Source organism: Cynoglossus semilaevis, chromosome 11 (assembly GCF_000523025.1).
Source record: "Cynoglossus semilaevis isolate Cse_v1.0 chromosome 11, Cse_v1.0, whole genome shotgun sequence".
Lineage (NCBI taxonomy): Eukaryota > Metazoa > Chordata > Actinopteri > Pleuronectiformes > Cynoglossidae > Cynoglossus > Cynoglossus semilaevis.
This window is the reverse complement of record NC_024317.1, coordinates 3,512,414-3,519,440: the sequence shown is the minus strand read 5'-3', so window position 1 is coordinate 3,519,440 and position 7,027 is coordinate 3,512,414. Positions and strand designations below refer to the sequence as shown.

At 39.3% G+C, this 7,027-nt stretch overlaps 1 protein-coding gene across 2 annotated transcripts in view; it reads left to right on the top strand.

Annotated features, from left to right (window-relative positions):
- Positions 1-328: 328 nt before the first annotated feature.
- The window catches only part of LOC103385914 (sodium-coupled neutral amino acid transporter 3-like), a 22,792-nt gene continuing 16,093 nt past the window's right edge, over positions 329-7,027 (top strand). The window contains exon 1 of one of the 2 annotated variants that reach the window (XM_008319940.3): positions 329-648. The gene's annotated coding sequence lies outside the window, so the exon portion shown is untranslated. The remainder of the gene's footprint in view (positions 649-7,027) is intronic. The other variant, XM_008319941.3, reaches the window with a different exon arrangement.

The window sequence follows — 7,027 nt, the reverse complement described above, 5'->3', positions numbered from 1 at the left end:
GAGCCACAGTTTTACTACAGAAAAAAGTGGGGGAAAATAAAAAGTCAGAATCTCTGGATATTTATACACGATTACATTTGATTATAAGTCCAAAAAAATGACGTCAGGTGCACCAGTGAAAACCCAGTGATTGGGCCGCAATTTTTACGACGCTTTTTTTTTTTCATGACGCAACGTTTGGTGAATATTTTAAATCCATCAACACAGACACAGACTCCCAGAGGCACGACTTCACACATGTCGATGTGACGTCACGAAGACAATTCTAACTAACGGTTAAACAGGCGGGCGCGCTACCGAGAGTGTCCTACGTCGATCGAGAGAGAGAGAGAGAGAGAGAGTGAGCGAGAGAGTGAGAGAGAGAGCAGCCAAATTTGATTGGGGTCGCCGTGCGCGCGTGTGGTACAGTGCCGTGCGGTGGGCGGGTCCTGGGCAGCTTTTTAACAGCCCACTTCTGTGAAAGATTACAGGGGCAAATTCACTCCGTGAGAAACACATGACAATAAACAGCGTTGGAAGGAAAGGCGCTCGGAGGTAGAGGGCGACACGGCACGGCACGGCAACCCCAGGGGGTGAGCACTGAGCGGGATCCAGGGTCTGTGTGGAGCTATTTGGAGTTGGAGGTTGGAGGACGTCGGTACCGGTCCGGTAAGAGCCGTAGAGAGATGCTGATCCTGATGCTGATGCTGATGCTGATGCTGTTCCCATCCTGCTCATTTTACATCATCTGCACTTCACTAACGTGACGTGACGTGACATGACGTGCTGCTTTCATTACAAATAATCCAAACTGCTTCTCTTGTTATATAACATCACCCCCACCCCCAACACCCCCCAAAGACCCCCCTCGGTGTCACATTTATCGCACTGTCGATGGATGTTGTTGTTTTTCGCTGTGGACTGTTGTCAATTAAAGACACTCGGAGTCCCGGGTCCAGCTGCAGACAGAGTGGACATGACATTCATGACTGTCGTGCCCCTCGTGGTCCGTGGGTTTCTCGGTGCCACACTAGTCACACTGTGAGCTGTAGAATCTGCTTTTATATATTTGATTATTTCTTCTTTAGGGGGGTAGAAGAAAATCTGGATTAATTCCAAAATGAAGTCCAAAATTGACCCTTTGTCCTGGAGCAGTGGTTCTCAAGTGGGGGTTCACATACCCTGTACTTACACGACTACAGTATGTGTGTGATGTTTTAATATCAGAATATTCTCTTTGTCCACAAGGGTTTCACAGCTGCTCCTTCAAGAGCATTTTTAGGAATTTATTTTTTTTATTAGGTGCAAAAGAATCTGCAAATCAAGTTAATCAAAAGTTAATTCGTTTTTTAACATGTTCTTAATGATAGAGTAATTTAAAATATGTCAAATATATTAGACTTTTATGTATATATATAGATACATACAGATGTGTGCTGGTCTGTGTGTGCTTGTGTGTATCATCAATTTAGAAAATATATAATAAATATTGAATTAAATATACTTTAGCTGCAAGTTCATACGCTAGGTTTTATTTTCCTGAATCCAGACTCTAGTCCACACCTGTCAATCATTCCAGCCTCTACAACTGAAACAAAGTTGAGATTGAAACGTGCAGCGATGTTGATCACAACAAGGTGGCAGTATTTCAGGAGGAGATTTACATCAATAAGTTGTTTTTTTTCTCACCTCTCAGAGTCAGATTTATTAAGGTGTAATAACTGTGACTCTGATGTTCCTCAGTAGGAACGTCAGAGGAGAAGGTTGAAGGTTGAAAACCACTGTAGTAGAAGTCAATCAGCCGAGGTTTGAACCACAACTAAAACTAATGCTAAACCAAAGTGTCATAATGACAACAGTAATGTGTGTGGGGTTTTTTTCTACATAAGTCAGTGGAGCTGTCTGAGGTCTGTCCTGTTTTGTTCATAGTCGTGTCAACTGTTGTTCCTTTCTGAACAACAAAAAAGCCAAAAACTACAGAGCGGAGAACGAGAGATTGTTTGGATTCTCAGTCGTCCAGGTCAGAGCGAGGCAAATGTTGAATCAGCAGAAGGTGGACGTGAAGTTTTGGCCTCTCGTCTGAACTTCTCCACTTCTAATAGTGGAAAAAAAAACCAAATATATATACAAAATATATTTTTTATATATTTTATATATACAAATATATATATGTATTTTCTATTTGTATATATACATACATATACATATACAAATACATACATATATGTATTTGTGTGTATATATATATATATAAACATATATAAATATATATGTATTTGTATATATACATACATATATGTATTTGTGTATATATATATATCAGGCCATTCAAACTATATACATATATATATAGCTCCCCCTGGAGGGGAAGACGGGGTAGTTAAGTGAAGTGAAGAGAGATGTAAAGAAAAACAATGACTAAAAACCAAACCTGCCACAAGTTTAGACTAAATATATTTCCGTGTCACTCTTATAGTGTTCAAATGACTCTTTACATGTTTTTATTGACCCTTTCAGCTTTGAACGGCTGATAAATAAACTCAGAAAGCCTAAGTTTAAGTAAATCAGCATCTGATGTTGACAGGTGAGAGTTTCCTAACCAGCTCTGCAGCTCGGTCCAAATTGCTGTGAAGTGAGGACTTTCTTTATGTTCCTCTTACAACAGTAGTTGTTGCTGAAGTATTTCACAGACATCACAGACTGAAAAGCTGTTTTTTTTGTTTTTGTTTTTTCTAGAAATTAAATATGTTACTTGTCACGAACAGAAAAAAAGGGTTGTTATTATGCAACGTTGTAGCACTTTGACACCCACATCCTTAACTCACACCTTTGAGCAGACACTCAGTCTGCATCATATCTACATCAGATCTGCAAATATATATACGGCACCAGAACACGGTAGTTGAATGACAGGGTGGCTGTGGATAATGAGTCTCATGATGAATCACGATTAATCAGGATAAAAATAATGTTGCTAAATATATCACTGAAACAGAGAGACACATGTATGTTGTTAAACTAATACTAATATTTTTTTGAAAAATGTGCAAAATTGTTACGCAAAAATGCTGGTGGAATGAATTGAGAGATTCTTTCAAAACTCAAATAAACCTGATACATGATATTTTAAGCTCAAGATACTTTGGTGAAATGAATACATTTTCCTGCAGCGTGTGTAAATAACAGCGTGTGAATCGACTCCACGTTAAATCTGCGATAACTGGATGGATGGTGGAATTGTTGGATATGGAGTGGGTGTGTTTCTGTTTGTGGGTTAAAATGCTTTGAATATTTTGAGACTGATTCATTTCACAAATGATTTTACTGTACTTTGCAAGAACGCTTGATTTTGTAACTATGTGTAGTAAACATGGCTAACATTAAGGACAATTCTGACCATAATGTCTTGGGGGAAACACTGACCAATAGACATGCAGCTTTTTTTTTATCCTGGACTTTAACATAGTGACAAATCTGTAAATAGACATGCAGCTCCTAAAAAAAAAACAAACAAAAAAAAAACCCCAGCCTGACGCACCTGCAGAAGACAGTCATGTCTCCTCCTCCTGATCGTGGAATCTCAAGGTCGTGTGGGCAGCAGTGAAACAGCGACTGTCTGGAGCAGACAGCAGAAAATATCTGCTTGAGCGCTCCCTCTGAATTTACCTCAGGTGTGAATGTGAGTGTGAATGGTTCATTGGAGGGGGGGGGGGAGTACCCCTGGCCCACCTGATGGGGGCGTAAATTAAGTATATCTGGATGACTTATAATGCAGTACAGGTGAAGGTCTGGAACCAATTAGCCGTCGCAGCCGTGTGCTAACAGGCCCCGCGTCTGCAGGGACAGGATGAAGGGCGACACCGTTGTTGTTGGAGGTGATGGAGCAGGAAGTCCTCCGTCAGTGACTGTTCTCTGTGTTTTGCAGAGGATTCAGTCGGAGCTAAATATATACATCTGATGTCAGTGCTGTGAGGTTGAAATGAATGTAACGTTCTGTGAATTCAGAGATAACCAGATGAAGAGAGGGGAGAATGAATTTAGGACCGTTTCATCACACGCACGTCAGTGTTGAAGGAACTCATGTCTCTGCTGATAAATATCTCATTTTTCATGAACCAATCACAGCCAAGATAGAGAGGAGGTCATTTTTTATATCACATATTAAATGTGTAAATTAAAAAGACATTTTTCTTCTTTATTGCTGTGCTGACAGCCTCATATAAATGTCAAATCATGTAGTAGGAGAACTGAAAATAAACTCAGGGTGGATTCATTAAGATTCATCAAGATTAATCGTGGTTGTCATTAATTACGATTACTATGATCTTTCTGTTCAGGAACAACTCTGTGAGATGTTCGCACATTTGTGTCTGATGAACAGAGACTGTTGCTAATGTAGTCTGGCTTCATTGTCACTGCGATGACTGTGATGTCACGGTGGTTCAGGGTCAGGAGATCGACGTTGACGTTCCTTCGATGTTGCAGTTTTTTCCCAGCGTCACCGTTGAGTTGAAGTTGAATATTCAAGGCTGAATAATAAGAAGTGACTGTAGGAAAGGTTAACTCTGATTCATTTATGTGTCAAAGCCAAAGTCTGCTGAGGACAGATGCAATCACACACACACACACACACTTGAGTCACCGTAACAATGTAGGAGAGCTACAGTCTGCAGTACTTCTGTCCAACCAGGAGGTCGTCAGTTTCAGTCCCGTCTTCGTCACCTTCCATTCTTCACTGTAATTTAATCACAGGTTTTGATGTGAGCTTGAAGTGTTCTTTGTCTTTGCCCTCATTTGGGGCAGTGATGACCTGACTGTGACCCTGGGACAGACTCCAGCTCCCACCGTCTCCGTGAATGGGATTCATCGGTGATAGATGAATTAATGACTCAATTACTAGATCTTTAATTGTATGATTTATAGACTTATTCTGAGCGGCGCTCATTAAACCTAAAACTGTCAATTTTAATTTGACTTGATTTTGTTTTTTATTTGACATTTGAAATGCATTAAAAAAAAACATGAAATTGAATGATTGAAGTGGATCTGGATTTTTGAGCAGTACATGAAATCTGAGTCATGGTGAGATCTAAAAATCATCGTGAGATCTTCTACAACCACAATGAGATCCTCTATAACCATGGTGAGATCTTCTAAAAATCATTGTGTGATTTTCTATAACCATGGTGTAGATCTTCTATAACTACAATGAGATCTTCTATAACCAAGATGAAATCTGAGTCATGGTGAGATCTTCTAAAACATCATCACGAGATCTTCTATAACCATAATGAGATCTTCTATAACCATGGTGTAGATCTTCTATAACCATACAGTATTAAATGACGTCAACATCAACCCAATCAGAGTTCATTCTTCTTCAGATCTTCAGGCTCTCACAGGTCCCAGTTCCAGGAACCCGTCACAGTTTTCTTCAACATAAACTGTCTTTCTGGGCACCTGATAATGGACTTCATGCTACAGCCGTTCATTGATCTGCCTACACTGGGTGCCTTGTGTGCCACACAGGCCTCTGTCAGTAGATTGGATTTGGGCTTCGGTGCCGCTCCGCTGTGACAGAGTCAACAGTGCAACATCCATCATGGCGGTCACACACGCTGCGTGAGCTCAACTTCCAGCTGAATGAATGCATTTGCACGGATGACGCGGTGCCTTCTCTTCTCCTGCCATGTGATGCGGAGGAAACAGGAGAGAGTCTGGTGGCAGATTCCAGCAGAGGATGGTACTTTGTTGTAGGGCACATGATTGGAAAGAGACAGAGCTGGCATTGATGGAGGAGAAAGAGGTGGAGGAGGAGGAGGGTGAGGCCGTGGACGGAGGGAGGAAGTCGGCTGATCGGATTCTGTACTGACACGGAGAGAGAGAGAGGAAATGATTGATCGGGTAAACAGGTAGATTAGTCAACGTAAAAAACCCGGTCAATAAGATAACAGCACAGATCAATCGGCTCCATAGTGTAGCGGTTAGCACGTCTGTCTCGAAGCAGAAGGTCCTGGGTTTGATTCCCAGAGGAATCACATACTTGGTGGCAGCAGATCTGCTGTAAACACAAGAACTTCTTAAATATGAGATCAATAAATTTCAATTTATTATTATTATCATCTTTGTCATGATGGTTTTGACCTGAATTTACTTGAAATCAACTGTTGAACTGGTTTGATTGTTGTTATTAAATTAAAACTAAAATAAATAAATTTGTATCGCGCTGAACTCTATATGATCTATATCTACGTCAGCTCTCCTGACACTGAGAGATCCTCAGCTGTTTAGTTTACAGATATGGTATGGATGATGTGAAATATGAATCAGTGAAATGAGAGGTCAGTTACAGAACAACCGTCTCTGAAACAGTTCTTCAACGTCTGGATAAAAACCCAGAACAAACAGCAGAAAATGAGGAGGTTTATGAGTCATTGGGCTAAAAATAACTATAAAGGAAATGGACGGAAGCGTCACATCCTTCAAGTCGGAATGACTATTTTTTAAAAAAAAATTAATTCAATTGATTGTTTATTAACGACTGTTTGGCGAAACATTTGCAAAAACAGGAAGTATAACAGGACACAAATTGCAGCAGTTGAGAGACGGCAGCGACGAGGTGGAAGGAACTGAAATACGTCAACAGACAGGATAGAAACCAGGAACACAGTCAGGTATACATATATATACATATATATATGTATACACATATATACATATATATAGATATATATGTATATATATATGTATATATATATATATGTATATATATATATATACATATATATATACATATATATGTATATATATATACATATATATGTATATATGTATATATATATACATATATACATATATATGTATATATATATACATATATATGTATATATATATACATATATACATATATATGTATATATGTATATATATATACATATATATATATATACATATATATACATATACACTGTATATATATATCAGTACAGAGGGAACAAACCAGTCGGTGTAGACCACCGCTGGTACGTGGTTGGTGCACATCTGTTGC